Source organism: Canis lupus, chromosome 36 (assembly GCF_048164855.1).
Source record: "Canis lupus baileyi chromosome 36, mCanLup2.hap1, whole genome shotgun sequence".
Classification (NCBI taxonomy): Eukaryota; Metazoa; Chordata; class Mammalia; order Carnivora; family Canidae; genus Canis; species Canis lupus.
In genome coordinates, this window is record NC_132873.1 from 1103349 (window position 1) to 1122597 (window position 19249).

A 19249-nucleotide genomic window follows, 5' to 3' on the forward strand; every position below is an offset into this window, starting at 1 on the left:
AAAAAAATTTAAGACTGTTTCCAGTATTTGAAAACTGGGAGGTCTTATATAAAAATCCTGATATCCAACTTCTCTTGACAAATCAGAAAATTTGACAGAAGACTGGAAAGGGGTAGATCTGGAACTGGTCACACACTCTCCAATTCTCCACCTGGTTTCACACAATGGGCCTTACCTGTCTTGCCCTTGGAAACATTTAAATTGGTGATAAATTCCTCCCACCATTCTGACAACTCCTGGGAAGCAGAGAATAAGGGCCATCATTTATCAAGTGTTGATGGGACAGACTCTTCTTTTTTCTTTTTTTTTAATAATAAATTTATTTTTTATTGGTGTTCAATTTGCCAACATACAGAATAACACCCAGTGCTCATCCCGTCAAGTGCCCCCCTCAGTACCCGTCACCCAGTCACCCCCACCCCCCCGCCCTCCTCCCCTTCCACCACCCCTAGTTCGCTTCCCAGAGTTAGGAGTCTTCCATGTTCTGTCTCCCTTTCTGATATTTCCCACTTAAAAAAAAAAATAAGTGGGACAGACTCTTCTGAGGTTTTTTCACGTATGCACTCATTTAACCCTCAAACAACTCCGTGAGGCAATCCTCTGGATTACAAAAGGGGAAACTGAGGCAAGAGACAGTCAGTATTGGCCTGAGGTCACGGAGCTGGTGAGCGGCAGCAATCCAAGGAAAACCAAAGAGGGTTGACGCTGGAATCCCAATGCCTGACTTCGATCTGCACCGACTGTCAGACTGGCCAAATGCACTCTCCTCTCGGAAGCTTCCCGGTTCCGTGATCCCTCCCTCTGGTTCGGTTCCAGCCCAAGGAGTTCTCCTCGCCTTCGCCATCGGTCACGCACATGGCACCTACAGGCTGACATTGTGAGTCATAAATGTTCTATTAATCATATACGTCCCTGGGCCATACCTGCACTTGTCTATCTGTGTCCCGATGATCAGACTAAATGTTTTTACATCAGTTCAAACTCTGAGGGTCCTAAAGGGGCAGAAGAACCAGGCCGTCGTGGCTGGCAGCCGCTCAGTGGACGGATGTGGCTGCCCGGCCCGGGAGCTTCTAACCCTCCTGGCTCTTTGGCCGCCACATGTGCCCTGGCCCAAACCACACACCGAGCCCAGCTTCTCGGACTCCTCCCGGAGCCCTGTGCTCAGGTCCCGGTGCAGCTGGGCAGGCCTGTCGCTCCCAGACCACCCTCCTCAGCCTCAGCCTTGGCTCCCCCAGCCGGCGCCCCGGTTCCCCCATCCTGCCTGCTTCCTGGCGGGGACTTCGCTCTCTCGGGAAGGCTCCTCTATTAACAAGGCCTGAAGGCCGGGATCATTTTTTTTTCACTCTTGTGTAACAAAATAAACGACCTCCATGTTATTTATTTTATTTCTGAAGACTCCTACTTTAGGGGTGATCTTTGTTGTTATTGTTTCCTGAGGGCTATTTTGTTATTGTTTGTTTAATGAAGCCCAGGCCGAAGACACTGTGGCGTCCCCAAGGCACTGCCTCTAGGCTCTGGAATTTTCCGTCAGCTCTAGCCAGCCACGCCCTCTGCTTCCTGTGGGCCCTGGCTGAGGGCTGCCTCCAGGCCGCCTCCTGCTCCTCAGCACTTGGGCTCCTGCCTCTCTGGGAACCTGGAATCCCCCAATTCCCATGCTCCTCCCTGGACACTCTCAGATCCCCAGGCTCCTTGGAGAGCGTTTCCTATCTTTATTTTCCTGCACTTCATAATTTAAATAGATGGTGTTTCAGGGGAGGTGCAGTTGATACCTTCTGAAATCAAAACCTTCTGGGGAAGTCTTTCCAACCAACACACCTACACCGTGGTACCTGCCTTACTTCCCATAATTTTAAAATTTTCCTTTGAGCACAAGGGACTGCTACCAGCGTTGATAATCCCTGAAGACTGCGGACTCCTTAGGATTTCAGTAAATCGGACTCCTTAGGATTTCAGTAAATCGGCAAAGCAGGGTCCTTTGTTTTGCAACCTGACACATCCTAAGTGCTTCCTATTTAATAGGCACTCCGGGAGAAAGTTTACGGAGGGAAGGAAAAGCTTCATTATCTAAGAACCATCATTTTAGACTAGAAAACATAGGAGACACCCACTGATATGGCTCGTTAAGTCTGAACACCGAAATGGTCTCATCTACACCACGGTCCTTGCCGAGACATAAAGTGTTGTCTTCCACCTGTAGTCACCCTGTGAATTTAGGTTAAAATCTATCCCGTTCTTTGTGTTACTAGCTGTCAAATAACCAAGCTATCCCAAAAAAGAAAAAAAAAAACCCACAAGAACACAGAATTTGAGGGTGTTAACTTTGAATCTGAACACTAAATGATCTTTTTTAGTACTCCTGCAGTCCAAAAATTACCTGAACTTTCAAGACAAGGGCTTTTGTTGATGCTTAGGGCAAATATATATGTAAGAAAATATATTATTTAACTAATACCACTAACTCCAAGACATTCCTAGAAAGTTTTCTGGCATAAAATTTTCCCCTTTTTTCTTTTTTTTTTAAAAGAAAACCCAATGTTTAACCAAAAAGGCTGTGTTTAGTATCTTTATATTTATATACTAGATACTCAATAAATATTTGTCAGGGTAATGAACTCGGTGATACTCTTCCATTAGGTTAATAGCATCATATTTTGAAAGCCAAGTTTGACCAAATGACCAGTAATATTGGCATACAAACACCATGGAGCTACTGTCGAACTCCGGGAGATTTATTGTCCTATATTTTGAAAGAGAAACTAAGTAGTTCAACCTAGTTTATTTTATTTTGCAGAAAAAAATGGGGTTGAGGGAAGTCTTCATTTACTTTGTCAATCTCCGAGAGGGAGGGGGTCGCGAGTGAAACACAGTAGACTAGAAAGTTTCATAGATTTTTCTAAGGGCCCTGGATGGGAGTGGAACCGAATAGAATTTGCAACCTTGTGTAGTCCTAAGATGGACATTGTGGGGTAGGGCCCAGGAACCTGTCTTTTTAAATAATCTGTGGGGTGGATTTTTTTTTTTATCTCTAAGATGCTCAAAACCCTCTGCCCCTCCCTGCATCTATGTCACTTGCAATGTGGCTCTGCAACTCCTCCCGTGAAGATGTAAAGTTGATCTCCCCACATTGAGTCGGGCTGGTTGTTGGACTTGCCCTGAGCAGCAGTGGGGCGGAGGAACGCTGGGCCAGTTCCCAGCCTAAGCTTCAGATGGCCTTGCCTGTTTCTACTGGTTCTCTCACTGTGGCCAGATAGCCAGCCCCGCCTGCATTGGTAGAGACGTGGCCTCTGTCGCCCCATCACCCAGCTGACAGCCAGTCAGCCCCAGACACCTGAGACCACGCAAACCTACCTGAGAGCTGACTGCAGACACACAGGGAGCCTGGCCGAGATCACACACACGGAGCTAACTGGCAGACACACAGTCAGCCTGCAGATTTGAAGGCAACAATAGGTGGCCATTTGAAGCAGCCGAGTTCTAGAGTAGATCACCGAGGACGCTTTAAATGATCCCTATAGTCATGCAAGCTTAGGAAATGTTAGTCTGGAAGATATTTACAACTTTCTTGGAATAAAGAAACGTCTGCATGTCAACTTCTATAAATCTCATAATATTTGGTTCTTCTGCCCCATTCATTGAACACAAATTAAAATGTAATTAGAAAAAACTTATACTGACTTTTAATAGCTTTTAAAAATCCACTGAAAGCTGTAAAAAAAATAAATAACCAAGAATTGTGACTTCTGGGGAGCAGGGGGGGAGGGTTGAGGTCAGGTTACGGAAATAACCACTCGTTCTCACGAGTATGATCTCCACAAACTGAAATGTATTTCAGTCTCCTTGTCCCCAGAAACGAAGAGCAGAACTGATATATAAAGCAAGTTATGGCTCATAATTGTGTTAATCCGAGAGTAACAGGCTATGGACAGTAATGATTTTCAGGTGCATAATTTAGGGGCCTGGAAATGGATACTGAATTCTTTTGTCTTTTAGCAATGGACACATTCTACACTACTAATCTCTTGCCTAATGACAACCCTGTATTTTAGTATTAATGATTAATGCCTACTGCTGATACATGCAGATTAATGGCTTGATGACTGGACAGGAAATGCTGTGCATGTCCACAGGCAAGTTGCCCTAGTTAGTTATTAATCACCAAAAAGTGAACTGCACAGAGTCACAGCAGCAAGTGAGAGAGAATAAAAGCTTGGTTGTATTGATCATTTTGAATTTGCCTTTAGGTCAGCTAGAATGCATAAGGTAAGGCATTAGAAGAAAGTTATGTCTAGTAAAAATACCAGGAGCCAAGGTGCTTGAGCGATTTCACATTTCCTCCCTCTTCTTTGGAGGCTGATGAATTACAACATGATCCTAATGATCTGACAACAACAAGGAAAATGAACTACTTTTTCAATTAGCACATTGATTAAAGATTTCACAGGTACTTTTATTCTCCTTTTACCAGCTAATTGGTTTTCTTAACGAAATAATAATAATAAAAAAAAAAGCAGTGTAGCGTGGTCTTGCCTATTAGACAATTTTGCTAAGGCCTGTGACATTTTGAAATAATAAAAAGAAAATAGCACCATAGAGGTGATCCAAAAAGTAACCCCTTTTTTTTTTTTTAAGTAACCCCTTTTTGAAGAAATGGGCTTGATTAAAAAATTCTATGATGTTTTGCTAAGCATAAAACAGGTTTAGAAGAGAAAGAGTCCATAGTTTTTAAGAAACCTCCTTTATGAGGCAGGTTATAAGATGAAATAACCATATCACACATGGGAGAAGACTGAGGCAATAAAATAAACCCTAGCTGTGTGTAGTTTTGGGGCTTCATAAAGCCCTTATGCATGCATGTGATAATTTCCTTTGATCCCATCTAAGTAGACAGGCCCTGTTTTATGCTAACCCGTCATACAGGCGGAGAAATTGAAATTCAGTGATACCAACTTGCTGAATACACAAGATGCCCAACCTAGAATCAATAATCAAGTTACACTTAAAACAAACAGTTAACTTACGGTTCTAAGTGATGTATTAGACATACATCTTCTCCTCTCCTTCCTGAGCCTCCACTAATTTATTGCAAGGGGAATAATAATAAGGTATTATTAAACTTAAAGGTTTAATAAAGGTATAAACTTACCACAAAGAAGAGAAAGGAGACAACTATGAGTAGATTTAAGATGTCAATACATTTCTGAAAAATGGAAAGCAGATATAGGCGTTGTGGACAATCCAAGTGGAAGAATTTGTGGTCAAGAATATGCAGGAATGGATGAGTATCAGCAAAGGGAGATAGTCTGACCTGATTTCAAGAACCCCAGGAAAGCTTGAATTTGGGAATTCTGGGTATATCAGAGGCTCAAGGTGGACAACTGAAGTCTATAACTAATAGGTCAAGCCAACCTTCAGCCCAGGATTAGATGCCCCAGTAGACAGGCATTTACCCTTCCAGAAAGGAGAGTTCTTTTCTTAAAAATTGAACGGAAAATTCTAGAGAACAAATGCCCTTGTGGGAGATGTTACCTTAAAGAGATGATCTGTACATTCTAAGATTAGGTTTTAAAGCAACACCACAGGAATACTGCTCTTTCACCTAAATTAGACAATGAACAAGCTTCACCCTTCTCCATAGAGCTGCTTTCCTTAGAAACCTTTCTGGCATATTTGACTTTTTAACTATACATATTTTTTTCTCACTTTTAAAAGGCATTTTCGTATATTTGGAAATTAAAAACCAAAGTAACTTTCTTAGTAAATTCTCTATCATCTTAGAGCTCATTTCCCATTCATGTTTATAATTCCACATTAATTATGAATCATAACATTTATCATATTTTCGGGCTTAAAAAAACCCCATATACCTTAAAGCAACTTTTTAAGGATATGAGTTGGTTATCAGGTTGATCTTCACAGCATTAAATATTATTACAAAGAAAAAGTGGGGGGAAAAGATAATATGGGAATGATTAAGTACATCACTTACATTAAAAGAAATGCTATGTAAAAAGAAATATATAAAGAAATACTATTTAGTTAATCACAGCCTTAGACTGTGACTTATTTTTCATGAAGATAATTTATCATGTAATTGAATGAAAACATAAGTGACAAAATATGGTATAAGGTGTCGCTATAGTTTTTACTTAAATGTGTATGTACATTGAGAAAAGTCTAGAAAGATATTCAACAAAATGGTAACAAAGCTTAGTCCTGGACGGTGAGATTATATAGAGCTTGTGTTTTCTCTTTTTAAAATACGTTTTCTAAATTTTCTACAGAAACATGTTATATTTAAGTAATTTTATAGGTTTTTCTTGTTTATCTACTTAGCATCATAATATAAGTTAAAGGGATTTTTTGTAGCTTGCTGTTAGTAAAAGTGTTTTGCCTGATGCACTTAGACTCTTGTTTTTTTGGAGACTGCGTACATAATATTAAATTACTGCAGCATAATTTATGTAAACATTTCCCTATTGGATATTTTTGGGAATCATAAATGACGCTAAAAGAAAAATCTTATTCAAAAATCTTTATCTCATTTCTGAGTTTTCTAAGAATTTTTTCCCAGGAGAAGGAATGTGAATTTTATTAAGGCTCATGGGATATGTCACCATATTTTATACTTATAAATCTTTCTCCATCTCTACTTTTTCTTGGATTTAACTCTCATATTTTTGTCATAACTGCAAGATAAGATTTTAAATTTAATTTTATCTCTAAATATTTTGTCAGTATTCCCAATAATGTTATTGAAAATCATTCTTTTATATTAGACACAATATGTACAAATGCACACACTCAACTGATTACGGAACTACTTCTTTTCTGGTGATTTTTTTAATATCACTTTTTGGTGCAAAGGATGACACTGTTTTGATTATCAAAGTTTTATTTTTTTTTAAAGATGTTATTTATTTATTCATGAGAGACACACAGAGAGAGGCAGAGACACAGGCAGAGGGAGAAGCAGGCTCCCTGCAGGGAGCCCGACACGGAACTCGATCCCAGGACCCGGGGTCTCATCATGAACTGGGTGTTAGTGGACCCACTAAGCCATAAATTTGGGTGTGCACAGCAACACTCCATCATTAAATGGAAGTGGTATACTCATGACCCGGTCTGAGTAGACCCCGCAGGCACAAATAAGTCACATGAAGAAGTGACTTATTCCCCATGGTCCTCTCCTGCTACGCTGACTTTTTGCCCCATCCTGCACTTCATGGGGAATTTCCTTATGATAAGTGGACAGAAGGAGAGAAGATTCAGATATTTGACAGATTATTCTGTACAATATGGAGGTACCACTTAAAAGTAGACAGTTGCAGCAGTCTGAAACATCCATGAAAGACAGTGGTGAAGGGAAATCCATCCAGTAGGTAGACCTTTGAGCAATGCCTCTGGTTATTGCCTTTGCTTGGAGGGAAAGTGACCAAATGTGTGATTATATTACAATTCATGGGCTGCAGGCATTTGTTTGGCTGGATGGTCAGGGACTTGGAAGGAACATGATTGGAAAATTGGTGACAATGAAATTTGGGGAAGAAGTTTGTGGCAAGGGACACCTGGAGGGCCCAGCGGTTGAGCATCTGCCTTTGGCTCAGGGTGTGACCCCGGGGTCCTTGGATCGAGTCCCGCATCGGGCTTCCCATGGGGAGCCTGCTTCTCCCTCTGCCTACATCTCCGCCTCTCTCTGTGTGCGTCTCTCATGAATAAATAAGTAACATATTTTTAAAAAAGAAGTTTGTGGCAAAGAACAAGAAGCTATCTGTGTCTGTGTCCTATCTGAATGCTCACCAACGGGTCACCTCAACAGAGGAGGATTATAATCATCAAGTAACCCATCCTGTAGCTATGATTCGGCCCCTTCTCTCCCACTCCCCCTACTTCCACGATCACCTATGAGCTTGTGAGCAAAGTACGGGTGATGGCGAAGACGAAGGTTCTGCATGGGCCTAGGAATGGCGAGTCCCACGCACTGAGGTCGATCTAGCTATGGCCACCACTGACTGCCCAAGTGCTGGCAGGAGAGCAGCGCTGTCCCCACTGAGCACCATTCCCCGCGTGATCAGCCAGCTGAGCCCCCTGGACCACTTCTCTCATGGAGGGGACGCTGTTTTGCTTTTAATGGAGTCCATTTTTCCCCTGGATACAGATGAACCCTCCCTGCAGGCAATGCTTCTGCCAGAACTACCATCCGTGGACTCACAGAAAGCCTCCGCCACGGCCACAGTGTTCCACACAGCATCGTTTCTGCTCACATAATCCACTTTACAGCAAATGGAGTGTAGAAGTGGGCCCATGCTCAGGGGATTCAGCGGTCTTACCCTGCTCCCCACCCACCCGAAGCCGCTGATTTGGTGGAACAGTAGTATGGCCTCTTGAGGACGCAGCACTGGCTAGGGCAAAGTTCTTCTGAGGGCTGCAGATGCTCTGAAACAGCATCCAGTATATAGTGGTGTGTCTCCCATTGCCAGGACTCCAGAGTCTAGTGATTGGGGGTGGAAATGTGAATGGCACCGCTCACTTACCCCTAGTGACCCACTAGCAAAATCTTTGCTTCCTGTTCTCGAGACCATATGCTCTGCTGGCCTAGAGGTCTTAGTTCCAGAAGGAGGAATGCTTCCACCAGAAGATACAACAATGATTCCATTGAACTGGAAGTTAAGACTGCCGCCTGGCCACTTTGGCCTCCTCATGCTTCTGAATCATCAGGCAAAGAAGGGAGTTACTGTTGTCTGGGGAGATTGACTCTGCCTGCCAACGGGAAACCGGACTGCAACTCCACAATGGAGGAGAGAAGAATACGTCTGGAATACAGGAGATCCCTTACAGCGTCTCCTAGTATGGCTATGCTCTGCTACTAAGGCCGATGGAAAACTACAACAACCCAATCTAGGCAGGGCTATTAATGGCCTAGACCCCTTAGGAATGAAGGTTTGGGTCATCCCACCAGATGAAGAATCATGACCAGCTAAGGCATTTGCTGAAGTCAAAGGAAATACAAAATGGGTAGTGGAAGAAGGTAGCTGTATTTTTTTTTAAGATTTTATTTATTCATGAGAGACAGAGAGAGAGAGAGAGGCAGAGACACAGGCAGAGGGAGAAACAGGCTCCATGCAGGGAGCCCGACGTGGGACTCGATCCCAGGACCCTGGGATCAGGCCCTGGGCTGAAGGCAGGTGCTCAACTGCTGAGCCACCCAGGCGTCCCAAGAAGGTAGCTATAAATATCGGCCAAGACGACATGACCAGTTTCAGAGATGAGAACTATAATTGTCATGGGTATTTTTTCCTTATTTTGTTTTGAATATGTATCTTAACATATATATGTTCACCATATACATGTGCAAATATAGCTACACATATGAGTGTATATAACAGATAACATCTCTATTTTTTCCTCCTATTCCCTTATCATGTAACATAATATTATATTCATTATTTATATCATAATATTGAAATGTTGTTAATTTTTCATTATAGTATTTAAATTACAGATTGTCAAGGAGAAGAGCAAGGACTATAACCTTACTAGTTAGTGGGTTTTTAGTCATATATAGGATAGTTGTATCATCTTGGGTGGAATTATGACTTTGTTATTGTTTTTATTTGGTGATTAAGTATGGTTTAAGGAGATGCCCCTGGGTGCCAACTTGGCAGGGATTGGACTGTGATGGTTGATTTCTATGTATCAATATGACTGGGCCACAGAGTACCCAGGTATTCAGTCAAACATTACTCTGGGTGTCTGTGAGGGTGTTTGTCAATTAGTAGACCGAGTAAAGCAGATTGTACTCCTTCTGTGGGTCAGCCTCATTCAGTCAGGTGAAGGCCTAAATAGAAAAAAAAAAAAAAAAGTCTAAGAGGAAACTGCTCTTACCTGACTGCTTCTGAGCTGGACATTCTGTTCATGCTTTGAGACTCAAACAGAAACACTGGCTCTTTCTGGGTCTCCCAGCCGCCAGCTTTCATGTTGCAACTGTACCATTGGCTCTCCTGAGACTCCAGCTTGCTGACTGCAGATCTTGGGACTCGTCAATTGACTGAGTTAATTTCTTATAATAAATCAAATATATATTTTCTTTTTGTTTCTCTGGAGAACCCTGATTAATACATGCACTAACAATTATAATTTTCCATATACACTTCAGAAGAGTTGGTCAAGTTCCAAAACAAAATCCCATGGAACTAGTTCTTTACTTGTAGATGATGTAAACATCTCATTAGCACATAGCATAGCTACAGAAAAGTACACAAATCACAAGTGTACGCCTGAATTTTCACAAAATTAGTACTTTCCTAATCAGTTTCTAAATTAAGAGCCCCACATGCCCCTTCTAGTCTTTACTCCTCACAGTAGCTACCATCTGACTTCTAACAGTATAGACTGGCTTTGCCTGTTATGCATGGAGTCATACAGTGTGTGTTATTTTGTGTCTGGCTTCTTTTATAATAAACCTTATGTTTGCAAAATTCATTCATGTTGTAAAGTGTAGCTGCTCTTTCTCACTGCTGTATAGTATTCCACTGTGTGATTACACAACAATTTATCTAAATATTCTGCTGGATTATTTCCAGTTTTCAGCTACCCTGAATTGTGCTGTAATAATCATTCTTCAACATGTGCTTTGGAGAACATTTACCTATGGGGATTTTAATTGGAATTTTTGTTGATTCTATACATAACTTTGGCAAGAATTGAATACCTACCCTCATTGATCCAGGAACATGACAGATCTTCCATTTATGAACAACTTATGTCTCTTTCAGTAATGTCTCTTCCATACTCACCCAGCTTGATGTTCATTGTTCCTGGTCAAGGAGACAGAAAGAAGACAGAAGCAAGGAAACTGACCTTCCTTTCACCTAATGTTGCATCATTTTGCAAAAACATTATTCTGAGCCATTTTTCTCATATTCTTTTCTGAGAATAGACATCATGCCTTTTGTTTCCTTCACTTTTCACAGTGATAATTGAGCCTAGTCATTAGCTTTTACAACATGTTCTTTCACTGTTCATTCTTGGTTATCTCTTGCTCATTCAATTTTTTGTGTACATGACCTTTTCAAATGTACACTCACTGGAGAACTCCCTGGGAGACTATTGGGTTGTTTTAGAGACTTCCTTTCCTGCCTTATGTACTCTCACAAATGCCCTTCCCTCTTGAGTCATACTCTTGTTTAGAATCTTTTTCCTCACATTTAAGAAATATCTGCCTCAGTAAAATCTTAGAGACATGTTTTCCTATGTCTGAAACTCCTCCCAAACAATGAAATGGTCATCAAGGCATGCCAGGAAGTGACCAGATGTCCTACTTTAGGCAAACAAAGCTTTTAGCTGATGGTGTAGTGCTGACACCTCCTGTCACTATTATATCTTACTTCTGAGCTGAGCCAGTTTGATAAAGCTTCATTAGAAAAGCATCTGTGAGACAGAACAGTCTTTAAATGATCAGGTCCTAACATAGACCATGGCTTGTGTGTTAGGACACTGAACCCCTTTCAACATTCCCCAGAGGGCTTTATCTTCCTGTTGCCTGGTCAGGACTGCAACTCTGTGTTCTTCTCCGACCTCTGTGCTCCTTGATGGAGAGCATCAGGAACCCTGAAGGTCCTCTTCCAGCTTTTCTAGAGTCCATGGGAAATAGCAGTTTTATAAGGTACCCCAGACCACAGTCCATAGTCACTCCTTTGGTACCATCTGCTCCACTAAGCATCCTGTCTTCAGGTAATTCTAGGTGAAAAGGAATTAACACTCTGTGTTCATCAGCTCCCCCCAGAACACATTCAACTCTTCTAGTCACTCCCTCACCACACTGCCCATTCTGCAGCTGGCCAGTCATCTATCATCTACCAATGAGGAGATACCAGCCTTCCGTCAATGAAATCTCCAGCTCTAGGAACAAGACTATGGAGACTCTGGGGTCACCTAGTTGGGCCGGATAGTGATGGGAGTGGAGGAAGTAACCTCCCACCATTTCACAAGGCCAGTGGTCCCTGGCCCCCACCCCCATTCATTTCTAGAACCCCCTCCCCAATCTGTTGTGGGTAACAGGGCCATATCTGTAGTTATTTAGTTACCCAAGGGAGGGACCTTGGCCTGATCTTTTATGGCAATTTTTAGAATTCAGAGGTATATAACAACTTGCTTGTCCTCAGCTCTGAACCTAAGTCAGCTATTTAAAAGTAATATAAAAGGTCTCAGTCAACAGCAGGTTACAAAAGAAAACATGCAACACGATGATTTCAGATAGTTATAAATGCTATGCAGGAAACAAAATAGGGCTATGTGACCAACAGCAACAGCGAAGTACCCATTGGAGGATGGAAATCGCCAAGCCTTTGGAGACCTGGGAGAAGAGCATTTTGGGCAAAGGAAGCAGTGTACGCAAAGACTCTGCAATAGGAGTAAGCTCGACAAATAGAGAGAAAGTCAATCCGCCCTACATGTGTTTTGCCTGGGCACAGGCAAGACTGCGCTCCCGTTCTCAATCTCCCAGCCAAATGACATCATTTATTTACCAATGAGACTACACTGCAGAGCCTCTCCTCACGATCAAGAGAAGGGACAGGTGATGCTCAGTGAAGCCATTCTTAAAAAGAACAACTTACAAGTAAGTTTCACTTAATTAAACCTTGGGCTCTTAGATCTCACTAATATAAAAATTATTCTTGTCTACTTTTACGTGATTTATATGCTACTGGAAACACAGCATGTGGCAATTATCTTCTGTTGATGTCTGGACAGTCTTTAAAATGAGGGAACTAACTGAAGTCTTCATAAAGGTTCCAGGTACCCAGGAGGAAGCAGTCTAGAGCTCTAAGTAATGTAATCAGAAAGGCTTTAAACAATTGGATGAGCCAGACAAAGAAAAATGTTTCATGGGTGTTATCAGCAACAAAGCAAAATAAGCTTGTGAATTTTCGTTGCAGTTTCTAGAAAAGGAAATGACAAAACTGTTTCTAGGGATAAGAGATGGTAAAACAGAAATTAATTTCATGATTCCCATTCTGAGCTAGGATTATAAAATGCAACTGATATTTCTTTCTCTTTTATTTTAAAAAAGCCACTCAAACTTACCTTCCCTGTTTAGAACTATGACCAGGATTGATTGTCCTTGACACCACCATTCCCCTGCTGTTGCAAGGGCCTGGAGCTCTGGCCATACTGCTGTTCCTCTCGGTACTTTACCAAGTGAGGCTAAAGCTAACATAGGTATGGAAGGCTAGGGGGTATGCTGGAAGGGCGTCGAGGTCTCCATACTCTGTTATTAAAATTCTGAAGCAATCCTCACAGAATCGGTGTCTTCCTGATTCCCTGAACTCAGTCATTTTCTGCTTCTAACCTGTGCTCTTTCCTTTTTCTCTGGTAGGGGCTCAGAGTCAGTTCATGGTGGCAATGGGGAATGTACAGGCCAAGTTGTCTTCTTATTCTCTTCCCCCACTTGTGGACACCCACCAACAAAAAGAAGACAAAACGAAAGTTCTCCGCTTTCTTTAGTCAAAAAAATAAGTATCGGGCAACCTGGGTGGCTCAGCGCTGCCTTCAGCCCAGGGTGTGATCCTAGAGACCCGGGATTGAGTCCCACGTCGGGCTCCCTGCATGGAGCCTGCATCTCCCTCTGCCTGTGTCTCTGCCTCTCTCTCTCTCTCTCTCTCTGTCTCTCATGAATAAATAAATAAAATCTTTAAAAAAAAAAAACAAGTATCTATGCATATCAGCTTATGTACTCAAATAAAACTCAAGCACGGTCCACACAGACTTTTGCTTCATTGTCTGGCCCTCCTGCTCCTTAAAGAGTGAAATCTTTTAAAACACTAATAATTGTCAAGTTTTGGTGCTGCTTACCACAATTATTAGATGGTCCCCTCCTCCACGCCCAGTATGTACCCTCTGCACAGTGCACCTGACTGTGAATATGGTGGATTTTGCTCCCATGATAAAGTGATGTTATATGACATAGTTACCTTAAAATAGGGAGATTATCCAGGTAGGGCTGACCTAATCACATGAGCCCTTTAGAAGGAGAGAATTTCTCCAGCACATCACAGAAGACAAGGTCAGAGATTGGGAGCTGGAGAAGGATGCCATGTACTCTTGCTAACCAGTAGGTGGAGGAGACCATGTGGCAGAGACTGTGGGTGGCTTAGAAGAAGTTGAGAACAGCCTCTGGCTGCAAGTCAGTAGGGAAATGGAGACCTCAATCCTACAACTTCAAGAAGCTGAATTCTGCCAATAATCTGAGTGAACTTGAAGTGGATTCTTTTCCAGAGCCTACAAGCAAGAATTCAGCTTGATTGATGTATTGATTTCAGCCCTTTGGGACTCATCAGAAAACCTAGCATGTGCCTTCTGACTTATGACAATGAGAGCTTATGAAATGGGTATTGTCTTAAACTACTAAATTTGTGGAAATTTATTATGCATCAGGAGAAAGCTAATTACTCTTAGGGTAATGGTAACTAAAGTCAAGATTCTAAAAGAGCAATGACATCCTCAGCCTTCAGAGTCCTATTCCTGCTCCAGGAAGGATGAGACACTACAGTGCTCTCCCAATCCCCGGGAGACTTGCAAGAATAAGTTCTGGGACAACCAGCTTGATCTCAGACCAAGAACCGTTGAAAATACATTATTTCAATTTTTATATTTTTCTCAACTCTTTCTTCTTCTATTCTGTGATATATAGGTAGCCACACACCCCGTCTTATCAGCTATTTCCCTTCTTTAGTAAATATTTTCTTAGACATAAGAATTTAGCCTTTTTTTCCCTACATGGGCTCAGCATACATGTACAGAATGAACAGATGATGGTATATGAGGATAAAAAGGAAAGAAAGATAATAGAAAAAAGAAAGAAGGAAAGGAAAGAAAAATAAATGGAAGGGAAGAGGGAAGGGAAAAGTGGGAGGGGGTAGGGGAAGGAGGGAGGTAGACAGGAGAGGGAAAGGAAAGGGGGATGAGAAGTGGTGTCTCAACTACCCACTGCTGCATAATAAATCATCCTAAAACTGGTGGCTTAAAACAACAGCTATTTTATTACCTCACGACTCTATGTGTTGGCTGGCTCAGGTGAGCAGCTCTTCAGATCCATGTAACACTGGCTCAGGCTACAGGTGTGTAGGGAGCCGGTAGGGCTGGCAAGTCCAAGAGAGCAGCTGACCAGTGGTGCCAATTGCTATCCGGGAGCTCCCCTGGCTGCCAACTGCAGCTTCCTTGTTTTCCTCTACGTGGCCTCTCCCTGGGCCTTGTGCTCCTCATAGCATGGCAGCTGAGTTTCAAGAGGCAGAAAACAGAAATGGTCCATCTTCTTCAGGTCTAGACTCAGGAGTCCAATGATGTCACTTTCCCTGCATCCTTGTGGTCAGAGCCAACTGTAAGAACAACTCAGATTCAAGAAGAGAGGAAACATGCTCTATTTCTTGATATGAGGAGAGATGTGCATGTGCAGGTTGGAAAGAAGTGTTGTGAGCCATCTTTTGAGACCCACTACTCGAAGAAGGGAGAGAGAAGTACACACATCGCCACCAGAGGGATCCTTCTGAAGCTTAGGTCAGACCATGCCACCCCTCCACTCGGGGTATTACGATGATCTACAAAGTGGTGTGCCATCGGCTCCAACCCTTGCAGCTCTCCTCAGTCCAACTCTTTGCACTCTCTGGTTGGCTCATTGAACTCCACACCCACTGGTTTCCTAGCTGTTTCTCAAACTCCCCACACATATTCTTATTGTAGAGACTCTGCTTTTTTGTCTGTCTGGAAAGCAGACTCTGGCTACCAACAAGGTTTCCTTCCCTCACTTCTTTGGCTCTCAGATCGAATGTCAGGAGAGCTTATCCTGACCACCCAACATAAAACAGCAACTTTCACTGTCCCATTGTGATAGACTGACTTGTGTTCCTCCAGCATTCATATGTAATGAAGCCTTAACTCCCAATAGGACTATACTTGGAATAAGGAAATAATTAATGTTGAATGAAATCATAAGGATGGGGACTCAATCTGATTAGTGTCCTTATAAGTGCCCCCTATCCACCATGTGAAGAAGTATCTGTCTATAAACTAGGAAGAGAGACCTCACCAGGAATCGAATCAGCAGGGACCCTGATCTTGGGCTTCCCGGCCTCCAGAACTATGGGAAAGTGAATTTCTATTGTTTAAGGCACTCGGTCTATGGCATTTGTTATAGCAGCCTAAGCTAATTAAGACCCCTACCAACATCTTCTCCCTACTTACCTTACCTCGTTTTTCTTCCTAGCCCTTTATCACCATCTGAACTAGTGCACATTTATTTCTTTTTTCGTTGTCAGTCTCTTCCCCACCAGCCTAGCTGCTCCATGAGAAAAAAATGTGGTCTGTTAAAATCCCTGCCTTCTCTCTTCTACCTAAAAGAGAACTGCACAAAGAGGTTATTGATAAATATTTGCTGAAAAACTGGAATGAATGAGTAAATTGGATTTTTTAAAGCATTAATAAGGGTGGAAACAGCACTGTTTCTTCACCAGCTAACAGCACATTTCTCCTCATTACTAGCAAAGACAGCAGATGTTTTCAAAAGATAGCAGAGATGAATACTGCAGAGATAAGACCTCAGTTAAACCTTACGAGAACAGAGTGGAAGAGGAAATAAAAGGGTCTGAAGTGACTTGGACAGTTCACAGCCCAGAATCTCTGATATGGTGGACATACTTCATTTTCATACCTATTCATCCCTGCACATCGTACCTGAGCCTTGCACCCACAGGAACCTGTCAGGGTAGCACAGGTCGGGAGATCCGTCCACCGGGATAAAGCGCTTCAGCTTATGCAGACCCTTGGTGTCTGTTTTGCATCTATGGCAACACTAAAGGTGTGTCTCGGAGCCTCTTCTAAGAGCCCTGGGGGTTTGTTTCCCCAGTAGGCTTGCTGCTGGTGCCCACTGAGGCTTTGCATCAGGAGTCTCAATATTCCGATGCCAGAATATTAACCCTTTGTGGGGTGTCTACTAACTCTCTGACATCAAAGGATGAATCTGCAACAACCTCTGGGATAGAAAAACTGGAAAGCCGCTGTGATATTAGTCCGTTGGGTTTAGCATATCTCAAGTCTGTAACATTTCCAAGGTGCAGACTGCTCCATCTTTCTGGCGAACACCTGCGTAAAGCAGGGATGGTGCAGTCCAGGACCACCCAGGAGACGGATATTGATTACATTGCTGGAGCTTAAACCACAGAAGGAAATAAAGAAGAATCAAGATGAGAAGTCGGAGAATGCAAACTAATCGTCTGGGTTCTGGGGCCAGTTTAGACAATTCTACAGTGAGAACATAAAAGCTACCACCTGAGAGGTCACTTTAAAGAATATATCTTCTCTAGCTTCCAAACCAGAATACACAGCTCAGTTTCCCAAATCATGGGTTCATATTTCTCTAAAGAAGCTCCATGAACCCTGAGAGAAACCTGAGAGCTAGAGGAAGCAGGTCCACAGACACATATTTGACAGACACCCTGAATTGGTGTCCTAGGGCTGCCATAACAGAGTACCATGAATTTGGTGGCTAAAACACAGAAATTTATCCTCCCATAGTTCTGGAGGTCAGAATTCTGAAATCAAGGCATGAAAAAGACTGGCTCCTTCTAGAGGCTGAGAGAGAACGTCTTCTATACCTCTTTCCTAGCTTCTAGGGGCTCTGGAAATCTGTGATATTCCTTGGCTTAGGGACAAATTACTTCAATATCTGCCTCTGTCTTCACATGGCTTTCCCTCTGTGTCTGTGTCTTATTTTCCATCTTTTATAGGACACTCTGCATTAGGTTTAAGGGCCCACCCTAACGCTGCATAAGCTCATCTGGATATTCTTACTTTAATTACATCTGCAAAAACCCTTATTCTAAGATCATATTCTTATTCTAAGATTCTCTTCTATTCATACCCTTATTCTAAAATCATATACTAATGTTCCAGGGTTTAGAACTCGGACATATCTCTTTTTTTAGGGTAGGTAGAGTATCACTATTTGACCCACTGCACATTCTTGACCCAATCTTTCAACATGTTCCCAGCCTCATAGCTACAAATAGTTGCATTACCTGATTTTAAAGCACAGATATGACGGGTGACATTGAGCTCTTTGTAATCTTAATCAGTAACACCCTCTCACCCCTCTATAGCTTTTTCATTCTTTCCTCAAGTCTCATCGCAATTAACACCTTCCCAAATGCAGTCCAATTATTCCTATAGATTGTAGCTTTTCCTCTCCTCCCACCTCGCAAACCCACTTGTTCCTCAAACATCTCCATGTTTGTAAACTTACATTTAGTTACACGATATGTTGAAAAGCATATGGGCATTAGCTCTTGACTCTGTCATTTTAGCTTGTTATATCACTTTGGATGAGGTGCCCACTCTTTCTGAAATTCAGTCTCCTTATCTGTAAAATAGGAGTTGCCAGAAGAATTCATGACATTGTATATAAAGCACTCAGTTCAACGCCCTGCTCATACACAGCAAGGGCTCAGTCCGCGCTAGCCAGCTCTTCTGAGGAACACATTTTGGTTGTGTGTTAAGTGCCTACTCTGGGTACTACATAGTAACAGGTATTGTGGGAGGTTTGCTGAAGCCAAAGAAGAAACATCAGCGCCCTTTGAAAACTCACAAGTGGATTTTCCCATGTTCATAAGCTCTTAGAAGACGTTTAGTAATGTTCTTGAATCAGAATGCAACCTGCATGGATCATGGCTCTTTCTGTGTCTAGGAAGGCATGCACTTTCACAATTACTGATGACAGGCATTTATCCTAATTTAAAACCTTTTCCAAAAAGAAATTCTTTCAATAACAACCCTCTCTCCCGAAAACCTACTTTTTGTAGCAGCTTTCTGGTAATTTCTACAATTCTACAAGTGAAATTAGGCCATCTCCTTCTAATTTTCTAGGTGATTACCAATTTTCACCTATTCAATCACTTTTTAGCAATCTTCTCTTGTTTTGAGTTATGGTGTTTTGATTTTCCCAGAAAATTCCACAAGTCTAATCTCAACACAGCAAACTTCCTATTAGCACTTGTACTATCAAATGAAGAATCCCTGCACCTGACCTCCTTTGAGTTTCCCTGGTACAATAGGACTCTTGGACAAAATGATGCCCCAGAAGCATTGCCAGCTTCCCCCAGTGTCTTCTGAATCACTGGAAGAATTGATAATGATCAATCTAGTTTGGATGCTAAATTCCAATTTCATGGGAATGGAAAACTGCATATTGTTTATAAGATAA

General features: G+C 42.2%; 2 long non-coding RNA genes across 2 annotated transcripts; both read right to left on the reverse strand.

Moving 5' to 3' along the window:
• Positions 1–451: 451 nt before the first annotated feature.
• On the reverse strand, positions 452–4611 carry LOC140625351 (uncharacterized). Its single transcript, XR_012024705.1, has 4 exons — positions 4299–4611; positions 3349–3426; positions 2109–2202; positions 452–869 (listed from the first exon to the last, which is right to left on the reverse strand). It is a non-coding gene; the product is annotated as an uncharacterized lncRNA (long non-coding RNA).
• Positions 4612–9089: 4478 nt separating this feature from the next.
• Positions 9090–18416, reverse strand: LOC140625437 (uncharacterized). The gene is made up of 4 exons (XR_012024781.1): positions 18293–18416; positions 15044–15374; positions 10713–10814; positions 9090–9835 (listed from the first exon to the last, which is right to left on the reverse strand). It is a non-coding gene; the product is annotated as an uncharacterized lncRNA (long non-coding RNA).
• Between the last annotated feature and the right edge of the window lie 833 nt (positions 18417–19249).